This window comes from Molothrus ater, chromosome 4 (assembly GCF_012460135.2).
Source record: "Molothrus ater isolate BHLD 08-10-18 breed brown headed cowbird chromosome 4, BPBGC_Mater_1.1, whole genome shotgun sequence".
NCBI classification, from domain to species: Eukaryota; Metazoa; Chordata; class Aves; order Passeriformes; family Icteridae; genus Molothrus; species Molothrus ater.
Window position 1 is genome coordinate 52,874,895 of NC_050481.2, and position 23,701 is coordinate 52,898,595.

Below are 23,701 nucleotides of genomic sequence, written 5' to 3' on the forward strand. Positions count from 1 at the left end.
GAATATTTTACTAAACAGAAAAAACTACTAATTCTTTTGTTACTATTAAAACAGAAGACAAAATAGAATTTGATTGCTAAATCCCAGATGAAGTCTCCCAGATGAGAGACCATTGCGTAGGTTACAATGGTCCCACAGACTGTGGTAAAAAATTGTGATTAATTTAAAACTATTGTTTTCCTCTCTTTTCTCTGCACTGGATGACTAAATTCCATCTGGCAATTAAAAACATAAAAAAAGACACAATGGGTCTGGTTCTTGGAGTCAAACATAAAAAGTTGTCAAGTGGCTGTGATTGTTATGGTATTATTCAAATAACACAAACTGAGGATTGTATTCTACTAATTTTTCCCTGTAGCATTTGCAGTACTTAAACAATCAAACACCCCAATCAGTCATCACAAACTTTAAAACATTCACACCTTAGATGTTATGTTTACTGTTTGCTCCTGAGGCTGTTGTACCTCTAGTTAGGCTTCCTTTGGAATTATGGTATTTAGACACTCAACAGCACAATCAACAAAAACAAAAGCAGAAACTCATGAGGAAACACAGGACAAGAAAGTCTGGGATGTAATATACACATTGAGCACTCTGCACTGGCTGCTCTGCATGAGACTTTAGAATGACTGATGCACCAGGAACTGCAGTGCTCAGCTATGGTCTGCAGAGACTTGGAAAGTTGTCTCCTCTTGGCTTCTCATTCTTTTTCTGTCTAGAAAGAGAAAACTGCACAAATAACTGAAGAATAAGAAGAGATCCTAAAGATCCCAAACCTCTGAAATAAGGAACGCTAAGATTTCAGGAGTGCAGTTTGCATCTTTGTGCCAAGCAGTGTTGGACTTTATAATATATTTATCATCTCAATATGTTTCTGTAATATAATGACTCCCATCAGATTCTGATATGGTAAGTATTTATATAAAGCAGAAAGGACAGTTTAATTTATCTGTCATTCCACGTACTAACAAAAATGTTTCTATGTCATGCATAGTTGTACATAATGTAATCTAATTTAAATCTGCAGTTTTGCCAGCACCTTGAGCATATTCCTAATCTGCAGAAAATGCCACTTGGTCTTCTGGCAAAATAAATCATTCAGAGACAATATTACAAATGGTAAGACAATTATAAAACATGATCTCTGAGAAACAATCAGTTTTGTTTAGATGAAATGACTAGGAAGAAGACAATAATAGCTTTGCAATATATCCAATGTCTTCATAAAGCCAAGAGTGAAAACTAGCTCTTGTGTGCTGTGCGTGCTTCATTGAAGTAGTTTTAACTTGAGAGACATGACTTCTCTGTATTCAGAAGTCTGAATCTAGTGAATTCTGGCATTACCGGGCAACCAAAACATGATTTTAACTCCTTCACTATGCCTATATCTGTATAACACAAGAAATGGTTCAAAATTACCATGAGACATAATGACATCAGTAAAATGTTAGGGAACACGACTGACATTAACAAAAATACACCCTACCCAGATTTTATCCTTCTCAAAGTAACTTGGATGACCATCAAACATAAAAATTGCAAACAATTTAGAAATAAGTAAATAGGCTAGGTTCCTCTTATGAAGAAAAAGTAGATAGCTACTATGAAGAGTGGACAATATATCTGTCAACTTAAGTAAAAATTTGTACTCGCAGAAGATATCAATCTACATATCTGTATTATCTATATCTGTATCTATATCTATATCTATCTCTATCTACCTATATTATCTGTATTACATATGCTTAGATCTATATCTATCTATAGTATGCATATCTATCTATAGATATGCATAATATATACATTTCAAGATAATTTAAAAAGTTTTGAAAATAACTTTGGAAAGCATTTGTGATTAAAATGTAAAAATAAGGTAAAAATAGTTTAAACTCATTCCAGTAGAGAACTTGTGTTCATTTCAGGATTTACATCCTTTTCCTTTTAAACTCTATCTCTCACTGCCTCTCAGCTTAAGTTTGATGAGTAAGATTTTACTTCTAGCAGATTTAGTAATGTACTTTGAAGTAAAATATAAATTTAGATACAGGAGTTTTTTGTGGTTTTTTTGTTGTTGTTGTTGTTTCTTCTTTTTTTCCGCAATAATATTAAATGTTGTATTAACACAGTTTTCTTCTAGTTTTTATTTTGACTGTATGGTTCTTCCCTATTTTATTGTGTGATTACAGTTTTAAGAGGATCTTTATTTCTTAAAATTCTAACTGAAATGTGCTACTTTGAGATCTAATTCTCTGGATTCTATTGCTTCCCACCTGAGATCTAGGGAGGCATTCTGTGATGCTGATATAATGAAGAGTTTTACCACTGTGCTGTTTTCTCATTACCGCTGTTGTTGGCACTTCTAGGTGAAAATAAATTTGATGGTAACAATACAAATACATGTAAGTCCCGTTCTGCCTGATTCACAAGGTTTCATCCTGGGCCTCAAGTATCATTCTGTGTCTACCCTACTACAACAGTTTTTATTTAGGAATCATCAACCGTTCAGTATACACATTTTTCTTTTCATTACTATAAACTAAAGTTTAACTAAAACAATTTTAGCCAATACTTACTTGTTTGCTGGACAAATGCTACCACAGCTATCAAAGTCAGGTCAGACCAATAAAAACTCAATGGCCTTTTGCTATTATTGAGAGAAATAATATTTTCTATGCTGTATGATGCCAGAACAGGAGATTAAATTGAAAAAGTTTTCATGCTACACTCCTTGTTATTCGCAGTTTTTCAAATTACTCAAATATACTTTTTATATGCATAAATTGGGTGAAGATAGAGAAAAATATGTTATTAAATTTGGACTTGAGAGCCTTCAACAACAAAAAGGAGAGTGAGAAATGAAAGAATATTATAAAGAAAGATCTATTATTTTTTTTAAAGACAAACACTATAATCAAATTAGAAATTAATGACTAAACCTTGCCATAAATTCAATGTATTGTTTCTAGGAAGCAGGAATTGCCATATTTTGAATTATCTATAATCCCTGGTTTTGTCCTTTAATATTATGTATACTTCCAAAAGCCTTAATATTTCTTTTATTTTTTAAATTTCTTTTACATTTTTCTATTATTATTAATGAAAACCGAAGTCTTATACAATACACTTATGTTGTTTACAAAATATATGTTTCATTTTTCTCTCTCTTAAATATTCAGGTATATCTGTAGAGAATGCATGTAAGCATAACACTAAGAGCATATAATATGAAAGTAAGTCTTTTCAGTATTGTAGTTATTTTTTAGACAAAAGCACTATTTGTGAATTTGTGCTGGGAACAAAATGTAATTTATATGCATTTTGACATTCAATTTTCCATCTGAAAGCCAGTCAATAGGTACCTTAAGTTTCTGATTTTTTTTATGATGCCACATAATATCAATGAGTGTGGTGTTTCTCCTTGCACATCAATCACTTTGGAAATTCATAAGCATATATTTCTATATGGGCTACAGTTTTGTTAGTTATCATTAAACAATTTAAATTACAGAATTTATCATATGAGGGAAGAGAACATCAACATTGTTTCAGGTAGTGGTGGCCTTGAAGAACATTAACAAAGGATTGACATTAATCATGTTTCTTCCTTACCCCAAGACAAAATAAACATATTTGGTTTATTTATTGAATGTTCAGTGTCTGAGGTAGCTTTCATATTAAGGAAAAGAGAAATGGCACAGAAGAATTATTAAGTTTAAAAGCCGCTTCATCAAATGCACAATCAATAATTTTCCCAGTGAGAGACTATCACAAAAGCAAAACAGGGAAAAAAAAAATCACAGATTCCATTTTCATGTCTTAGTTTCTTCCCGGCAAGGGTGTTCTCTATATCCCTTCCAAATGCCTTATTTTTTCCCCTTTTTAAAAATATAATCAATGTGTTAGGAAGAAAGAGATGGAAGAGAATTATAATCACAAAGTAAAAATTAAATCATACTATGTCACAATGTGATGTCATAATAGCATAATTATAATATTGCTCTGCACATACTATTATAATTTCAAGGCTATGTTAAAGTATCAAAGAATAAATAATAAAACAAGTTTTGAACCTATTTATTGAAGTAAATGTGTATCCTAGTTCACGAGGTTAACATCAGATATTTTTGCTCCTAACTTGAAAACAGGTATAAGATGCAATGCTATTCTTACCCTTATTCAGCTTTCACAGAATGGGAGATTTTTTTGACCTGATTCTAGTAAGATTAGATAAGCTTCAGTCTGTGATAGAAAAGAGAAAAAAAATGCTGTACTACATTTTAATTAAATTTGAAAGGTTTAGTTATATTGAATCTGGTTTAGTAGGGAGAAATATTTCTTAAACCTTTAGAACATTTCACAGAACAATTGGATTTATTTTATTAATTTTATTTGTCTACTTTTCTGTCTTACAGGAACAGATAGTACAGACACAGATATGCCCCACATGTTTAATTTTCTATATTTTATCCTCTTTAAATGTAGCTACAACACAAGCTGTTCTATAGCACCACAATGTTAAAATCACAATAATTTACTTGGAACAAGTTGCTGAAGATAATTATTTTGCTGAAGTTCATAAAGAAAGAAGTAAGCGAGTTACACATTGCTACATGTTTTTGAATTATTTAATTTTTGTACCTGAATTTTCAATGGTGACCTTTTTGAGATATGGAATAGAATTTCTGCTTACAAGAACTGTCAGACTAATGGTAACAGAAGCACATATTATGTGGCAGCAGTGTCAAATCCTTGACTCCTCTGTTCTAAGGAACCTCACCTCTACTGGAGATTGCTCAGTGAAGTGAGATCATTTTATGTTCATAACCATTCCTGTTTAGGGTTTTTTATATTTTTTTATTTTATTTTTTCCACTCTGCTGATCATTGTTCTAAATCATCTCTCTTGTGAAAATATTAATGCTACATATTAGGAGGGCAGTAGATCAAAACTGCCCATTGAGGACCTATGATCCTCCCATAAAATGATAAAAAGCACCATGAAAGTTAATGCTGGAATTGTATGTGAGCTGATAGCATGCATAATGAAAAAAATCATAGCTAACACTTCTATCCAAACTGTTTAATATGATGCTTATTAAAACAGACACTACAGAATTACACTAAGAATTTCATAATATATCTTAGTGCCAAATTTAAGATGATACTGTTAGATTCTAACAGAGAAAATATAGAAATTTGAAATGAAGAAATTTTCATGGTATTTTCCTAAAATGTTTCTCTTTTCTTATGCAAATGTGGGCAGGCATAAAGAACTCCAGAATTTCATTGAGTCATATGGAAAATGATATCAAGAAAAGATTATAAAATTTACAATGCTTTGAAGACTTAGAATTTTTGCTTTATCCAACAGCTAGTAGATTGTCAGTATTCCAAACCAAAGTTTTACTACTCTGCTAGCACCAGAAAAGGAGCAGGAATGGTTTAGGTTATGAAACCAGACAGAGGAGAGAAACCTAAATGAAGAGGTCAAATACACGATTAAATCAATATACACCTGGGCAAACACAAAACTCTTCTCCCTACCCTCTCCCCTTTCTAGTAAACATCCATCATTTAAGAGAAGAAAAAATAAATAAAAGAGGTAGGGCATTGTAGACCACCACTTGGTTCAGGTGAGCTAAAAAACCCAGTAAAATATTCCTGAGTTAGGGTTTAAAGAATAAGTAAAGAGCATAGAAAGTGTAAAGGTGGTGCAGTAGAACTGCACATACAAGTTTGTATGGAATTTGAAAAATGTCTGTGTAAAGAAGTGTATACAGTTTGATCCACACCATTTCAAAAAAAAGAAAAAATCACTAATATTACAGGTTGTTTCATTAGGGAAAGAATATTGAAAGCAAAGTTTGCCGTGGACATGGAGAGCAGAAGAAAATTGATTTAATAATGTAGTAATAACTAGTAACCAAAAAAGCTTGGATGTGTAAAGATGGTTCATATGTGATTGATGTGTGAAAAGTCTAGGAGGGATAGAAACACTTCTGCTTCAGTGCATGCACCAGTCATTAAGTACTTGGAGGAAGACAGTTCTTCTATGAACAGATTATTTTATGGTTTTTTATAAGGACTGAAAAATGGCAGATATCAAAAATAAAAAGGAAGGCTGGACAAAACTGATCTGACATTATGGAACCCTATTTAATCTTTTGATAGACAATGTTGATAAAATTGAAAGCACTTTTTGATAAATAAATTATTGGAAAAATATTATTAATTTTAAAAAATATATTTTTCTTCTTCTATTTCACCCTAGGGGGATGATTTAACACAGTAGTAGCAACTTGGGTAAATACATTTATTTAATGATAAAAAAGAGACTGTGCAAGAATCAGAATAATTATTTTCTCAAATATCTCTGATATTCTCTGATATTCTATTACCTGACTATTCTAGTCAGGTAACGATATAGAAAATTATGTTCAACTAACTCTTGTCCAGGTCACTGGTGTTAGAACTCAACAGAAGAAAAACTGGTGTTTTCAACAGAAGAAAAAATCCCTAGAATAGACACAGAATAGAAGCAATGGGCCTCTTTTCCTCAGGAAACTGATCTGCAACATTGAAAAAGCAGCTATTAAGGAGAAAGATGTAGATGTAAAACAGAGGAACATGTCTTTGAAAACATCTACACTCAGTAACCCACTTCCTGCTCTCATTTGTTAGTAAAATATCCAGGACCTCAGCCTAGTTTAATCCATGAGATTTGAACTCCCACTGGTATTAAAAAATTCTGATATTTACAGTCAATCTACAGCAAGTTTCATTCTAACCCACATAATCTTCAGCAAAACAAATAAACAAACAAAAATATAATTAAAACCATCAACCAGATATTTCAATCAAACAATGTGTCCAATGTGCATCACAGGTTTGCTATAATATCAGACCTGTGTTCAACTATTAAATAAAAAGGTACATAATATGATGGAAGTTTTGTAATGTTGGCAGTACTGAGTTTCTGTTGAGACAGCTATGGCTTTTTTCCCCTATCAAGCAATCTCCAAAGCATAAGTTCTACTTAAATGAAAACTATAGCAAACTTTCTTGGTTAATGAGATTCCATGTTAATCCCCCATGCTGCAAATCAATTATTTAAAGCCTTTCACAGCTAATGAATCATATAGTACTTTCTGATTAATGCCAACAAGCTAGTTGTAATGCAGCGAAGCAAACACTCTTAACCACCCTGTTTTAAGACTACTTCTCTGTGGCTAAAGAAGAAATGACATAAAATATTCTAAAATAAAGTATTTTTACATAAGAACTCAAACTGCAGCAGAGACCATTACTATACTATTGTCATGCTTACTAGTTAAAGACTAAGAGCCATTATATGTTAATTGCAAATTCTGCAATGCAATAGCCAACCATCAATGCTTAGCATTTTTCAGGAAAACATTTTCTACAGAAACATCTATTATACTGACTGTTTCTCACTAGATGTTGATGAAATTAAGTACTGGTACTATAGTAGAAAGATTAAGTGTTCTGGATATTTTATTAATTTAAGTAATGTAAGTATGTTGTTTCTCAGCTTATCTGTGATGCATTGTGATTGATATTCTGCAATGGCACTGAGTGAGATTTTCTGAATAAATGTATGTAACAATGGTATGTTATTAAGGAAAGAAGTTTGAGAAAATAAGAAAAAAAGATAATATGGTAAATTACTAGCATCCAGGAAAAAAAGAAAAAAAAAAGTGATAAAATTTGTCATTTAAAAGAAAAGCATTTAGCTACTGTTCTGGTTTTAGCTAGGGAAGAGGTACATTTCTTCACTGTGGTTTTTATGGGGCTAGGTTGTGGGTTTGAGACCAGAACTGTGTTAATAACATAGAGTGCAGACCCCTTTGTTGGATGCCTGGTACACCTGTAATCAATTGCCCTAGGGGTGGTAACAGAGCCCCAACAACTGCTATGGACTGATACAGAGGACACAGGACCAGGATGAAGGTCCTGAACACCTGCAATATATTGATGACATTTTTATGGCAGTTTCATGCTTTATCCCGAGCCAGTAATCAAGCACAACACAGCTGTTTGCTCACTTCCCCACCAAAAAGATTGAGGAGAAAATTGGAAGGGTAAAAGCTAGGGAACTCATGGATTGAGAGAAAGACAGTTTAAATAGGGACATCAAACAAAGAAACCAAGGAATCAGTTCATTGCTTCCCATGGGTAGACAGATGTTCAACTACCCCCAGGAAAACAGGGCCCCATCACACACAATGGTTATTTGAGAAGACCAATGCCATCACTCCAAATGTCCCTCTCTTTCTCCTTCATCCCCCCCTTTATACACTGAGGATGATGTCTCATGGTCTGGAATATGCCTTGGGTCAGTTTGGGTCACCTGTCCTGGCTGTGTCTCCTCCCAACCTCCCATGCAGATCCAACTTCCTTGCCAGCCCAAGTGCAGACAGCAGAAAAAGGCCTTGGCTCTCTTGTAAGCCCTGTTCAGCAAGAACAGAATTATCACTACATTATAAACCCTATGTTCAGAACAAATACAAAACACAGCCCCATACCAGTCACTATGAAGAAAATTACTCCAGTCAAAACCAGAACATGGGGCAATGCAGATATGTATGGGAAAAGAACAACTCAGATTTTTCTGGAAGCTAGTTTTGCCATAAAACAATTTAAAGTCAGAGGCCTTGGATTCCAGAAGATCCAACTGTGACCTCCTCAGGGACCTACACAGGAGGAGAGCATGGGAACACTCTAGAGGTGAGGTGTCCAGGACAGCTGGTCAGTACTTCAGGACCACTTTCTCCTGGCTCAAGTGTACAGATATGCTTGAGCAGGAAGGTTAAATTAGATGACTTCCACTAATCCCCTCCAATCTTGCCCAATCTGTGATTCTGTCACCTTAGAGAGATCAGCTTTTATGAATAAAGCAAGATGGGCATAATTACATTGTAATGGTTGTAATCAATATAACAGCTATATCTCTACTAACTTACAAAGAGGAAACGCAACATTACCAAGAACTTGACAGTTCACGGGTGTTCACTGTAAAAGGGGAGTCGAGTTGGAGAGGATTCTTTCTCATAGATTTCTCAGACAGATAAAGCACAAACGCAGCAATATTTTATTTGAGAACCGTTTATTGAAAAGGAAGATAAGTATTCCTATCAAGGGCGGATAGAAAAGGGAGCAAAGAAGAGAAAAGAGAGAGACAAACAGAACGTCAGGACCCCGCGGTACCTCGGGCGCGCTGTCCGCGGCAGCTCGGCGGGCGGAGCGTGCGCGCCGCGAGCTGCGCGGAATCTGCGCGGTGCCAGGGCGGGCCGGGCGCCATTTCCGAGCAGCAGCGGCTGCGTGTCCCTCCTGCCGGCCCAGAACAGAACAGGCCGCCCGGGCCATGGGCGCGATGTCCGAGCAGCAGCGGCTGCGTGTCCCTCCTGCCGGCCCAGAACAGGCCGCCTGGGCCATGGGCGCGATGTCCGAGCAGCAGCGGCTGCGTGTCCCTCCTGCCGGCCCAGAACAGGCCGCTCGGGCCATGGGCGCCATTTCCGAGCAGCAGCGGCTGCGTGTCCCTCCTGCCGGCCCAGAACAGAACAGGCCGCTCGGGCCATGGGCGCGATGTCCGAGCAGCAGCGGCTGCGTGTCCCTCCTGCCGGCCCAGAACAGGCCGCCGGGGCCATGGGCGCGATGTCCGAGCAGCAGCGGCTGCGTGTCCCTCCTGCCGGCCCAGAACAGGCCGCCGTGGCAGCTGCCCCGGGGGAACGGCAAGCGGGGCAGGACAGGGCCTGACAGGGACGGCAGCCAGGGAAGAAGCAGGACCGCAGGGAGAAAGAGGCCAGAGGGAAGGAGGGGACCGAGCTGAGCCTCCAGGCGAGCCCCCGCTCCCTCCAAGGAGGCCAAACAAAATGACCCCGGCCTCTGGCCGTGCATTCACTGTTTTTTTGTGCTAAAGCTGCTCGCACAGCCCGGTTTCCTGCGCATCTTGCCCCGGGCACAGGGGATCTGCCCCGCCGGCAGGGGGGTCGCTGGCAGCCCGGCCGCGGCCGCTTTCTCTGCCCCGCTCGGCTGCCAGGCGGAGCCTGCCGGGAACAGCGCTCCCAGCACGAGCACAGCCCCTGCAGCCATCCTGCACCGCATGGGTTACACGTGCTGGGGCATAAAGAAAAATCAGATTGGTCCCCCCTCATAAGGGTATGTTAATAAAAGTTCATAGAATCTGAATGACCAACCGTTGATTTGATTTCAATCTTGACGTATTGACTTTTTTTTTTTAAATTTTATTTTCAGGGTATGTGTTTTGCAAAGAAAGAAATGATATAATAAATGATAGCAGTTCCTGAAAGTCACATGGAAAAGAAGCTTTATGTACCCCTTCAAATCACTGAAACATGATATTGCACATAATAGTCTAAGAAAATAAATAGTCATAGAGGAAAACAAAAACACAAAAAAAACAAAAAAACAAACAAATCCCAAAAAACCTCAACAGAAACCACCAAAAAACCAGAATAAAAGTGAAACAGGATAAATACTAGAGCTTTATGTAATGTTGGACGCTTGGAGTTACCAGTCTGTGAGTTTTGTCTTTAATTGATTTTGGAGAAATAAAAACAAATCAAGGTATTAGACATACATAGATCGCAGTATAGCCAGCAATAATGATTTATTCATGATGAATACTCAGCTGAGGTAAAGTATGAAGAATAGGAAACTATGAAAATAAAATATTGATTCCAGGGCATTTTTATTTTCCTAAAAAATATTTTTGTATTTTTACATGATTAGAGAACATTTTCATTTTTTAATATGAGATATTTTTGTATTTTAAAACAAACAGATGCAAATACATACAGAAATTGAATATCTTTTAGTGATAATAATGGAGAATCTTGTACTTAATTAAAAAATATTTAAGAGATTTTGGTTGAATTTTGTGCAACTTTATCTTTGTTCAAAGAAGGACCTAAAAGCGAGTATAGTAAATGAAAACTCTTCCCAAAATATATCTTAGGCAGATAGCTAAGAAATAGTGAATTCCTTAGAAAGGATCTCCCAGATACCTGAGCTCAGTTCTGGATGTGCACTAATTCATTATTTCCTGTGACTATTCAGGAGTAAGGCAAGCAAGATCATTATGCTTTTAGCAAATTTGTAATTGTTTTGTGCATGCATGTCACTAGTAGGTATTTGAACCTTACTGCTTTTTTCCTTAGTAAAGCAGGACAAATAAAACCAGTAGTGATTCCTTCATCTTTTGCAGAATTGATAATGTTTAGGCAAATGTCAAAGAAGACTTGGCTCTTAATCACCACAGCACAAAGGAATTAATCTCCCATGATAGTTAATCTCTCCCATGTCACTTATGATGTTAAGATCTGTAGGACATTCAGTCTGGGGCTACTTCTATCTCTGGAGCCAGCAACTGTGTAACTGTGGGATGAGAAGAATGTTAAGCAAGGTGGAGGAGCATCAGTCTGGTGTCTAGTACTACTCCCATATGGAAGTTAACAGCTTGGCTGTGATATCTGCACCAAAGGATTATTTTTGTCTTTCAACAAATTGTTCTGGAGATCCAAAAAGAGAAACAGTGCAGGAAAATACAGAAAAGATAGTCTCTAAGAGGTCTGCGCATTAGCTGTGTCACTTACTCTTGAGAAAAACACAGTACTAGCTCCTAAATAGCCCAAAGACTGCAACAGGGGAAAAAAAAAAGAAAAAGTACAAATAAAGTATTATGAAAAACATTAAGCATTTTAATGAAAAAAATTGAAAATATTAAAAGCACGTTTTTTCAGTGATACTTGTCCTCACATTATTTTACTAGTATTTTAAAGTTTTCTCTCTAGTTATAACAGTCTTTGAAAAAAAAAGACTAAATCTAGTTGCTTTTTTGAAAGATATCTCTCTTTTTTGCATAGTCAGAAAAATATTGTAAATCAATTATTTAAATATTATCAAAATAATAATAATGGCAGGGGGCTTTTTGGGTGCTATTCACAAAGGGACTTAAAATGAACTGTGATATTCAGTATGCTAAAATTTATGAGTTAATGTAGAAAAGAATTCCTTCCATCCCCTTTAAAATCACTTATTGTGCATTTGACCTTCTGAAGAAATCTAATATTACAGAACCAACATTAGTGTGAGGATAATGATTACTATTGCAGTTAGTGTAGCTCAGCAAGATAGCAAATAATTAAAACTTCACTAGTGGGTAAAATAAAATGAGCTTGATTCCTTCTATGACCACACAGGAAACAAGGTGCTTTCTCTTCTGCAGTGAATACCAGTGAATATGGTATGCATAAAACCATACCATAACACAACCTTTTAGAGGATTCTGACTTTTTTGCCCTGACAAATTTTTTATAGCTCCAAAGATCCTAGCATTTTTAAAAACGAGTTATTCCTATGAGAGTGAATATTCTAAAGTATTTCTAGATGGTGATGGTGTGGGAGGCTTGACATTTTGAAGTTTCTACTGACCAGGCAGTAATTTTCAAAAAACTTGTTAAAAGAATTTAAACTACTAGATTGAAGGACTGAGAAGGAATCCACCAAAAAAGTTACTGAAATGTAAGCTTAAATGGGGTGAACATAGAGATAGAAACTCCTTAAGACCTGTTTTCCTCTAGGATTTAATACTGACTTGCCATATTGTATAAAAAATGTGATAGGTCTGTTGTAAGGAACAGCTCCTACAGGGTGACTTTTCTGGAACTGTCAAGATCTGTGTTTTGATGAATATAACTGGGACAGTTTCTTAACATCATGTGAAGGTTTAACATAATCCTTGTGCTTTACTTCCTCTATTTATTTATTAAATTTATCTGACTGGCAGAAGAGACAGATCATAAAACAAGTCAAAAAATCAAAATAAAGTCATGTGACTACTTTGTGTGAATGATAAATTATTTCCATGCAATTCAAATGTTCTTGCTGCTATTTTTGCTCAACACTCACTTATTATGAGCATTCAGATGAAGATGTGAAATAAATTAAAACTATTACTTTTTTATATGGAATCATGTGTACCTCTGTGTGTGGGGGCCATAAAGGAGAGGAAGGCTTAAACAGTGTAATTGTTTGTACATCCTTGGGATGCTTTTTAGTGATTAAGTACTGCACTCATACTAACAGATGTGCTTATGAAAATTCTCATTACCTCTAGAAGGTATTGTTATTCTCTTTTTATAAGTATGAAAGTGAAGCCAATTAACCTATTTTTGCTCTAAAAAGTCTTGAAATGTTTATTGAGGATTGCCCTGAAATAAAAAATATTGCTTAGCGGCTTTTAAGAAAATTGGCTTATGGTGAAAGCTGCTCAGCAATGAGTTATTACAAATTTGGCTTTGCTGCTGAGATCTGGGTTCTTCCTTTCTTTCTTCATAGCATCAGAGTGTGTATTTCCAAGATAAGTACAGCCTTGCTTGATCACATATGTGGTGTGATTTCAGAAACCTATGTTAACTTGATTAATTCTCTAAATTGATCGTATTCTGAAGAACTAGTGATTCCATTTTGATTTTTTTTTCTGTAAAAATTAGAATATACTCAAGTTCAAATTAAAAGGGATATTTGCAATGCAGTAAAGCTTAGCATACATCTAAAAGTGCAGTCAGGCAGCATTACTTCACAAAGATAAAATACATTAGGGCATATACACTGTGACTGAATGATTGAGACACTTTAGAGAAACACAGATCTGTTAGGATTTGCAGACATAAAATGAGGCCATAAATAAAACCTCTGAAGAAATATTTGCTGTTAATAAAAGCTAAAATCAATAGCACAGAGTTAGTAGTTAGAGGGTGTATGTTAATGTCTGTAGTTCTATCTGTGTCACTTACCCTGCAACCAAAAGAGCTATTGAACTGTAAAATGTATGGATTGAAATTTCTTTTGAGGACAGCATTAGAATTATAGAGTCCCAAGTACAACTACTGTAAATCCATGTGTACCTTATCAAAAAGAAAAAAAAATATCAAGGGAACTATTACATGTTTATTTGTTGTTTTTATAGAATTATACAAGTTTTCATTTTCATAATTGAATTTATCTTTTAAAATTCACCTCTGCAAAAGAATGGTGTGGAAAGTTTAGAATCATTTAACTCCCCTGCACAATATCTCTTTTGTGAACTGATCTGTAAAAACTCCATTGCACTCTGCATATTGTAATAGGGTAGGCAGATTCAGACATCCTATATCCTTACCTAGAAACGAGAAGACTGGTTTTACCAGTACATTCTAAGATTAGATTTCACAATTAAAAATGCCATCTATATCTGCAAGAGAGTTTAGAGGAAACCAAGAAGGAAGAGAGGCTTTCCTTTTATAATCAGTGCAGAAATCCAGATCTACTGAAACAATGAGTGGAATTACATGTTCTTAGGTAAGTATGTAGGTTTGTCTCTTAAAATTAATTGGATTCAGCTATTCAAGTCAAAGTATATCTGAGCATGAGTATATTAAGGATGGAAAATGAAATTCATTATGTTAATGTATCAATGGTATGTTCACCCTGCTCAGTGCTGTTCATGCCAGTTATGCTGATGTAAGTAGCAGTATTTCCATGTTTTTACAATATTCTCTTTGTCTAACACACTGCTTTCCCACTCATATGCTTGCTTGCTTCTCTTGAGACAGGCAGGATACCTTTCTGCAACCTCACTTTGCACCATGAAGACTTAACAAAAAAAAGACCTTTTAGTATGGTATAAGCCAGCAGTGTTGATCACAGGATAGTTTCTTTTGGTAAAGGATTTTTGTTTTGCTCCATAAAACAGACTCTATTCTGCAAATCAACTGCCAAATATGGATGACCAAATATATACCAGAGAGACATCTCCTCACTGACAGCTTCATTAATTTCAATCGAGTTACTCTCAGAGATTAATTTGACTCATTAAATCAAAACTAAGTTCTCACTAAAATTAGTTGTAGCCCTCCTGCTTATCTAAGAAGCCTTAAATATCTAAACTATTATTAGATCAGATAAATTAATTAATATGCTTGAAAAAGTGTCAGTCAAAACATGAAGAATATTCTATATTTCCACCTTTCTGGCTGATTGCAATAGCTCCAGCTGAGCATGATTATCTCTAGATTAAAAAAGCAACAGCTAAATGGAATGACAGAATTATAGAATCACTTAGGTTGGAAAAGACCTTCAAGATCATCAGATCCTGCTGTACATTTAAAGACAATGAATATTAAGGACTCTGTGAGAAGACAATGCAATGGAATATTTTTCCTCAGTATTTTGTAGAGTGACACAAGCCTGTGTATTGCTATTTTATGATACAAAACTACTTTTCTTTGTGTTGTAATGGAGGGCAAAAGCATCTAATGGAATTTAAGAGAGAGATTTAACAAGAGACTGAGATTACATATTATTGTACTTATTATTATTACATCATTTCTTTCTTAAAGTACTCTAAAGAGCAGTAGAAGTAGAAGTAAAAATTATATCCATGAGACCAGTCAAGTTAATATGTGAGTAATTTGTGTGGGCAATCTGGATGAGGAACTGGGCAGAGAGCAATGCTATAGAGTTCACATATACTCCAAGTTTGTGCTGGCACTTAGATGCACATTCTTTAAAGCCGACTTAAGACAACTTTTCCTGAGTATAAGTACCCATATGGATATGTGTTTATTAGCATCTACATAAAAACATATATGCAGATGTCTTCTTTACAAATTGGTTTTTAAAGGAAGGCAGTATCTTCTAGTGGCTAAAAGCATCTAAGCTTTTTGTATCACAGTGGTTCTGCCCTTCTATTGATTGCAACAAAATTTGGCCAGGACACGTTTGGTTGAGTTGATCCTGAAATCTAAAGCAAGCTGAGGCATTTTCATTAAAATCCATCTATGAAATGCAAACTTCTCCATTCAATTTAAACTGGACTTTTAATCCTTTAGGTACTGAGCAATCTTATTACTTGCTGCAAGTCTTAGTGCGTGGATGTTAGGGAGCATGATGGATATTTATTTGACAGTCATATTTTATTCATGACACATAACAGAATGTATGTGGCTAATGGGCAGGAAATAATCACTCTTTTGCTGAATGCATGCATTTAGGTGTTTTATGAAGCTGCTCGAAATCAGATAATTCCCAAAAGAAATCTGCTAGTTCTGCTGGTGAAATACATTACCTAGTTCAGTGGATAATTCAAACTTTTTTGCCCATTACTAGCTATGATACTAAAAACTTTGTAAGAAATTATAATCTGATAATCTGCTTCTCTGAGTTACCTGGCAAAAAAATTAAAAAGGTTTTATAGTTGGTTAAATAAACAACTCATGAGCTTTCAGAAAAGCTTCTTCTGTCCTCACAAAAATTATGAATATAAATTGAGACCAAGTGCTTAACAGTGGATCAAACAATGTGTGAAATTATTAAAACTGTTCATACTTACATATTGTTTAATAAATTAGCAGTTGAATAGAGGAAAATATTCATATACCACCAGTAAATCATTAGACAACTTTCATTTTGTGATGATAAGTGTAACTGTATTTGACTGAGTTAGAGAAAATCAACAGAAAACATCTTTAATTCGGTTTTACAACAAGTTACTGAAATTTCATAAAAGACATTTTCTAGATGTCTGGTTAATATTACTATTCTCCTGTTCTAATAATGACATGAGGCTGGTTTAATTATTTTGTTAAATTGATTTAAATTTTAATTAATTGCAAAGTAATCATTGCCTTTATTGTATTTTGTTATTTAAAAAGGTAAACTGAAATACATGTCTTCTGTTTTATCTACTTATATTTTCTTAATCATATTTCTTCAAATGAAGAGCCCTCTGAAAACTAGATATGTTGTCAAGAACTTTAAATACAGTGTTTGATCTTTAGCTCTCTAAAACAAGACTGTTTTAACACTCAGGGGAAAAAAAAGCAGATACTTTAAATAAATGATACACAAAAGCACACACATAAACAAACAAATGCTTAAGGATTACAAAGGGTACTTTTCAGTAATTACACACTCAAAACTATTTACTTGTCTCCTCTTAAGCATTGGATAATTGGTTTTGAGGAAGGTGAAAACATAGATTCTGGTAACACCTAGATTAAGAAAAGTCATATTAGAATATAAAACTTCCTTAAAAAGCTTATTCTAAAAGATTGCAAATGACCTCGCTGTAAAAGAAATGCCGGTGAAGCCCACGCAGCCTGACTCTGCAAGGCATAACTTAGAGAGAAAAGCAAAGCAAGGAACACCTTTCTGCTGCTGAAGCAAAAGTAAGGAAGGATAAAGAATTTTGAAGTAAAAAATTACACTCAAATGGATTTCTTGAGTTAAGAAAATAAAGACTGGAAGCATACGAGTGCATTTTACATGAGCAATTGTTAGAGATAAATAATCTTACAATCTAAAAAGAGTTACTTGTTTACATATAAATAAATTACTACTATGTATAAATGTTATCTTCAGTTATGGCCATGAAATTGTGGGCCACGCATACTTGATGATCTTTGATTATCAGGCATCTTCCAAACTGATACATTAAAAACTTTTTTCAAAAATCTCAAATACTGTTACAGCAGAAAGCAAGAGATTGAATTGGGTACTTCTCAGAGTTATTTTTCTCAGGAAAATGAGGCTGGATTTTTTTTCTCTGAAGCTTAAATAGGAAATTCTAAGATCAAATAAATAACATTTCACTTTTTTTTTTAATCTAAAATTGATCCAGGTAGATAGGGATATATGAAAATGAAATACACAAACTCTGAGTAGTTTCAAATGATATTTTTAGGCACTTTTCCAGGTTTTCTGTAATATTATATAAAAAACCTTCCAAATAAAGGTCAACCCCTACTTCTTTTTTTTATTATTATTATTTGTTTTACAAATTACAGCTGTAATTTTGCAATTAAACATTGTAATCAAAAGTTTTCTATGAGCTTTTACTGAAGATGTGCAGTATCTTTGAATATCATGGACAAAGTTGGAAACTCATCACTGCACGACTAAGACAGTATCAAAAGCCTTTTTCAAAAATGCGAAACTAAGGGAAAAAATTGTGTGTGGAATATTCTTAGTAGTCTTCAATAATATTAAAAAGAAACTGTTGGTATTTGCAACACAGTATTCAGGCAAGCTCAAAGTTACCTTCAGTTTGGGTTTTGTTATTTTTTGGAAGTTCTTTTTATAGTGTGGAAATTTCTGGTATCTTGAAATAATAAAAAAATGAAAATAAAAAAACTCTAATAAAAATAAACTTCTCAACATATTTTAATTTTTTTCTTAGAATTTATTGTTAAAAAGGGAAAATAGAGATGCATTTTTAGAAGTAACTTTTCATTTAAAACAACCCCACATTTTGAAGGAAAATTCCAACCTATTCTTTAGAGTTCTCAGAATGATATTGGAAGAGGATTGCTTTTGTTGCTATGTATTATACTTTATTACAAGCTTAATGCTATAGAGACCAAGAATTTACTGAACATATGATCATATTTCCTTGGTTTTAATGACGTTTGCTACTAGTTCAGTTTTACACTTTTCAGTTTGCTTTTTTTTCTGTCTGCTATGGTCTTGTCTTTTCTGTCCAAAAATAAGGAAGACATAATTGGACTTTGCTTCTCCATTCACTGAGAATGCACAGATTCTAGTGGATTATACTGTGTCTCCCAATATGTTTTAATCTTTTCCAGGATCTTACCTGCTGGCCTCAGCAATAAGAAATAACACACCAATTAAACAGGACTAGAGTGGGGGAAGAGGGAGTATATCATTAAACAGTTGTAAACTAGGGTTTGAATGAATAAGATAAAAAGAGATAAAGAAATTCAACTCCATATTCCAGGAGGTTCCAGTTATATGCTCCTAGACTCTTGCATCTAAAGAAGGAAGAGGACTTTACAAAACTTGTTTTATTAAAAAGACCACTATGTTAATCCTCCAAAGTTTGAGGTTTGAGTGCAGTTCAGAAACATTTACCTGAGTCTACAAAGACTGGAATGCAAATTTCACAAAATATTTCTTTTACGTTTCTTGCTTGTTTTTGATGTTTCTCATGTCCAAGTTTATCTGAGAACCAGAAGAGTGAATATACATATTTTGTCTTTCTGAGTAGTATGAACACCACTGACCTTTCTGTGTGTGAAGATCTCTCAGAAGTGTAGATGGCAAATGATTCAAAACCTGCATGAGTAGCAGGGTATGGCATATATATATATATATATATATATATATAATGATCATATATACATAAATATATATGTCACATTCCATGGTTGCTAAGATTTTATAAGGACTGTCAGCTGATTCTCTTTGCGTAATGGTATTTGCTATGGCTCACATTTCAGACAGTTGTTAATAAGTAGATTAAATTGTTGAAGTGATTAATTGTTGTTTTAATTTGCTCAATTATGTTATTTTTTAGAAAAAATGCTTTCATATAGATTAGTTTCAGTACTCCTTTCTTTTTCACTGTTTTACTGAAATGAAACTTTCTACAGAACCAGCGTAAACCAGATGATGTAGAATCTTCATCCTGTAATTAGGGATGAATGAAGCTCAGAAATCTTTGGGTTTTGTATAATCTTTCCAAAGTTAAGATGCTTAGCATGTGTTTTTATGAAGTTATCTGGCTGAGGTGATGTTTTTGCAAGGAACATTTGCTCTTATCAGTATTCAGATACTTTGTATACATTGATTAGTTACTCTTTATTAATGAAAGGATTCTCTAAAGTAAAAAAATATAAAAAGATATATGAGGTAAAATTCAAATATCAGAAACAGTTTGGGAAGGAATTCAGCAAGGTAATATTTCCCATGGTAGGTGTTCCTTCCATTTTGCTGCTTAACATTTGATCTTCTCTTTTCTCCATCTTGAGAATTGAGAAAGAAAAGTATTTGCACGACCCTTCTGCACAAGGTGAACTTTAATATTTTCACTAAAATGAAAAAGTCTCTTTTTCTCTTTCTTCTTCTTCCAAAAATTGCAAAGATACGACTAAAAGTGGATGTGTACATTTTGTGGCAGATAGAGGCTTACCTCATCACCTAAGATATCCAAGCATTTTGATCCTTATAGATCAGACATATTACTGTGCATATGACTTTGAAACTATAGCTATTAACTTCTGGTGTAATAAGACAGGACTCAGTATTTGCAATTTCATCTCATCTAGAACTACTACTGACAAGAGAAAATAACTGAGGTGCTTAACAGTCCTTCTAATATACTATACCTGCAATTCATGTTATATTGAAACAGAGCTCTCTGGCAATCTCTTGAAGGCTTTATTTTGCTTGCCATTTTCTTTAAAGTATATTTCAAGTTCACTGAATTAACACACTTTATAAATTTAAAAAAGAAGAGTGTTTCCTTGTCCATAGTGTCAAAATTTCTAGTGGTAATAAAACTCAATTGCTCTGAATAAAATTCTTTCATTATTTCTGATTTATGGACATAAGCACTGTAGCATGAGAGGTACATTTGTTAGGTGCATTTAGGCATCATGGGTATTTCTTGTCTAGTAATAGTTCATCAGCTTGTACTGCAGCATGCTTACATGAAAGTCTTTTCTCAGTCTTACAAGGAGATCCAGTGTTTTAGATTTTTATTTTCCATACAGTTAACAGAGTGACAGTGTGTATATATATTTTCTCTCATTTTTGTTTTTGGCAGAAATACTTTTGTCAGGGCTATTCACTCATGATTAAAAAAACCTAAGTGGACTTTCTCAAAACTGAATGAGTAAGATTGGGAAAGTGTTTGGTTTGGAGGCTTTTTTGGTGGGGCTTGGGGTTTTTTTTTGAAAGTCCATGTTTTCTTTTCTTTTTGCTCTTGAAACCTTCTAAGTACTTTGCTCTATTACCATGGTTTTAAAGGACAGAAAAATAAGACAGTGAAAAATTTTTGAAGTCAGATATTATGGACAGCATTTCTGTGTGCCTTTGTGTATCTGTGTGTGTTATGGCTTTCTTTTGATGTACTTGGTAGAAGAAAATGTATGCATGAGAAATTGATGTATAATCACTAATTATACCTTGTTTAAACTTGTGATTGATGACATTCTGTACAATATCTGGAAAAAATTCTTAAATTCCACATTGTCTTGCAAGCTTGTAGGTTCTGGGATGAACAGGAACAGCTTCCTGATTGCCATATAATTTATTTACCATTGTAAATCACAACCTTCAAGTAAAGGTACAATATTTTGTCTACCTTGTATTGTACTTGGGTTTTTAATCAATTGTGTATCTTAATATGTATTTATGCAGATACTTTTGAATTTCTCTTTTTTTTTCAAATGAATAAAGATCTCTGTTATATATAAATAATGGCTCACTTTTACACATTTTTGACACTTTCATTTAAAAGTAAATTGGAATTCAACTATAAATATATATTATATTTTTTATTTTAGAGAATCCTTTCATTATTAAGGAGTAACTACTTAATGTATATGAAATGTCTGAATACTGATAGAGCCTATATGTTCCTTGTAAAAACATCACCCCAGCCAGATAACTTCATAAAACCACATCTATAATTAGGCAAAAGAGAAGTTTGATAAATATTATAAAATATCTCAAACACGCTAGGAAAAGATACATCTAAACAAGTTTTTCAGAGAAAACAACTTGATTTATAGTAGAGGAACCACATGTCAATTAACAGGTCTATTAAACTGTGTATAATGTTTCTGATGTTTTGGATCTCTTCTGATGACACCTTGTGTTTACTATGACAGTGGAGAAGTCTTTCCTCTATGTGACCACTGCTTGCTAGTAACTCAACAATTTGAGGTGAAAGAAATGCATTCTGCTCAAAGGAAAAAATAAGTATTTAGAATTTCTAGGTCTTTTGGTGTATTTTATGATAACCCTCATTGTGTCCTCTGAAATTGTACAGGTCTCTAAAAAAATCCGAATAAAAAGGTCAACAGATACGTGGAATGAGAAAATGAAAGAAGGAGATAGTTTAGTATCTCAGAGGTAAAATATGCAGTAACAATGCCACATGCAGGTTAGAAACCCCAACACGAATAGCTGCCAACCTAAAGATACTTTACCAATTAAAAGGAAATATAAAGTGTTTGATGGAAATAGGGCAAAGAAGGGTAACCTGTTTTCCTTATGGAAATTAAAAAATGGTAAAAGAGACAGAATGGAGAAAAAAAATCTCTGAGACCATGCCCATGTGCAATTAGAAACAAAAACAGTCAGTAGAGACCTGAAAATGAATATTGAATGCAGCACACATACCCATTATAAGTAATAATAATAATAATCATAATCATAGTGATAATAAAAAACAATACATGAAAAAGAAAGAAACAATAAGTAGTTTTATGCCTAGTTTTATATAAAACTTTTGAATTTGAGACCTTCTTTTTTCTAAGAATTTGTGCCAATTTGTTCTTTCCCATGGAATCTTTGCCATTTCATCTCAGAAAAGCAACATTATGAAATAAAATGCACCATAGAATTAAGTACTCTGAAGCAGTTATAGAAAAAATTTTAATCGGTGAAAGCTTTAATTTTAGAGCAAATTGATGTGAAAGAGTCTGATGTAGATCCTTAAAGATCATTTAAAGTTAAAAGAATGACTCTTAAGATTTTTGGCTTTGAAGAAAAACACATATATCATCTAAGTTTATAATTTCCCTCGTGATGTTCACAGTTGCAGTATGTCTGTTTGCTTATTTAGTGCTTTTTCTTTTCATTCTTATTCTTTTAATTTAAGGAAAGTAAGTATAAAATGAGTGGAGCTGCAGAAGTAGGGTGAAAGATCAAGAGAATAGGGTCACGTATAACATTGTGGCTCTTAGATTGTAATTGTGTTATAGCTAAACTATGTCTATGTAACAGTTAAAACTCTTATGATGTAAAACATTTTGATGTTCTCCACTTCTTTTGCCTACTTATCTTCAACCTCATTATTTTTAATGTGTTATGAGGCTTTGTTTTTATTAAAAAATGTTTTCAACCTGCAAATTACACCTTTCTTTTAGAATATTGTGTGCCCCTGCTTCCTTTGAGATGAGAGGCACAGCCAGCCAGAGAAGAATAGCACTCTGTTTAAGAGAGAAGTGAGGAGAAAAGGTCACAGGTCATATTTTATACTGTGTTATATGATGTAGGATTCAGCATCTGAGCAGTACAGATCTGAATAGATAGTCTAAGAAAACTCAGTCCTTTTATACTTTCAATGTATAAAAATAATTATGCATATAATTTATATTCATGTTCTTTATAGATATTCCTTTATATCTAAAATTTTCCTTAATATATTTAAAATAATAGACATTTGAAAAAACATTATTTAATAATACATTATTCATTTACAGCAAAGCATATCTGCCTTATCCATATCTTCTGCCTAAGATTACCACCTGTTTTGTAACACATTGCTTTTTAGTTTGCTGTCAATACTATAGGTTTATTGCACAAGGTAAACTCAGCAGTCAGACCCTGTCTGGAATTTGAGTAATACCAGGAAATCCTTAAAAGCTGCACCTAATCTTTCATACATATTTAAATACTGAAATATTATGTTATGTCTGGGCCTTTAACTTGCATTCATTTCAGAAGATTACATAGTGTCTGGCCACATAAAAACCTGAAATCTATTTTAATATAAAATAAATAACTTTCATTTCAATTAGTAGCTGTAATTCAATTAATTAGTATTAGCAAACTATTTTAATTTGGTCATAGACATGTGTAAGCAT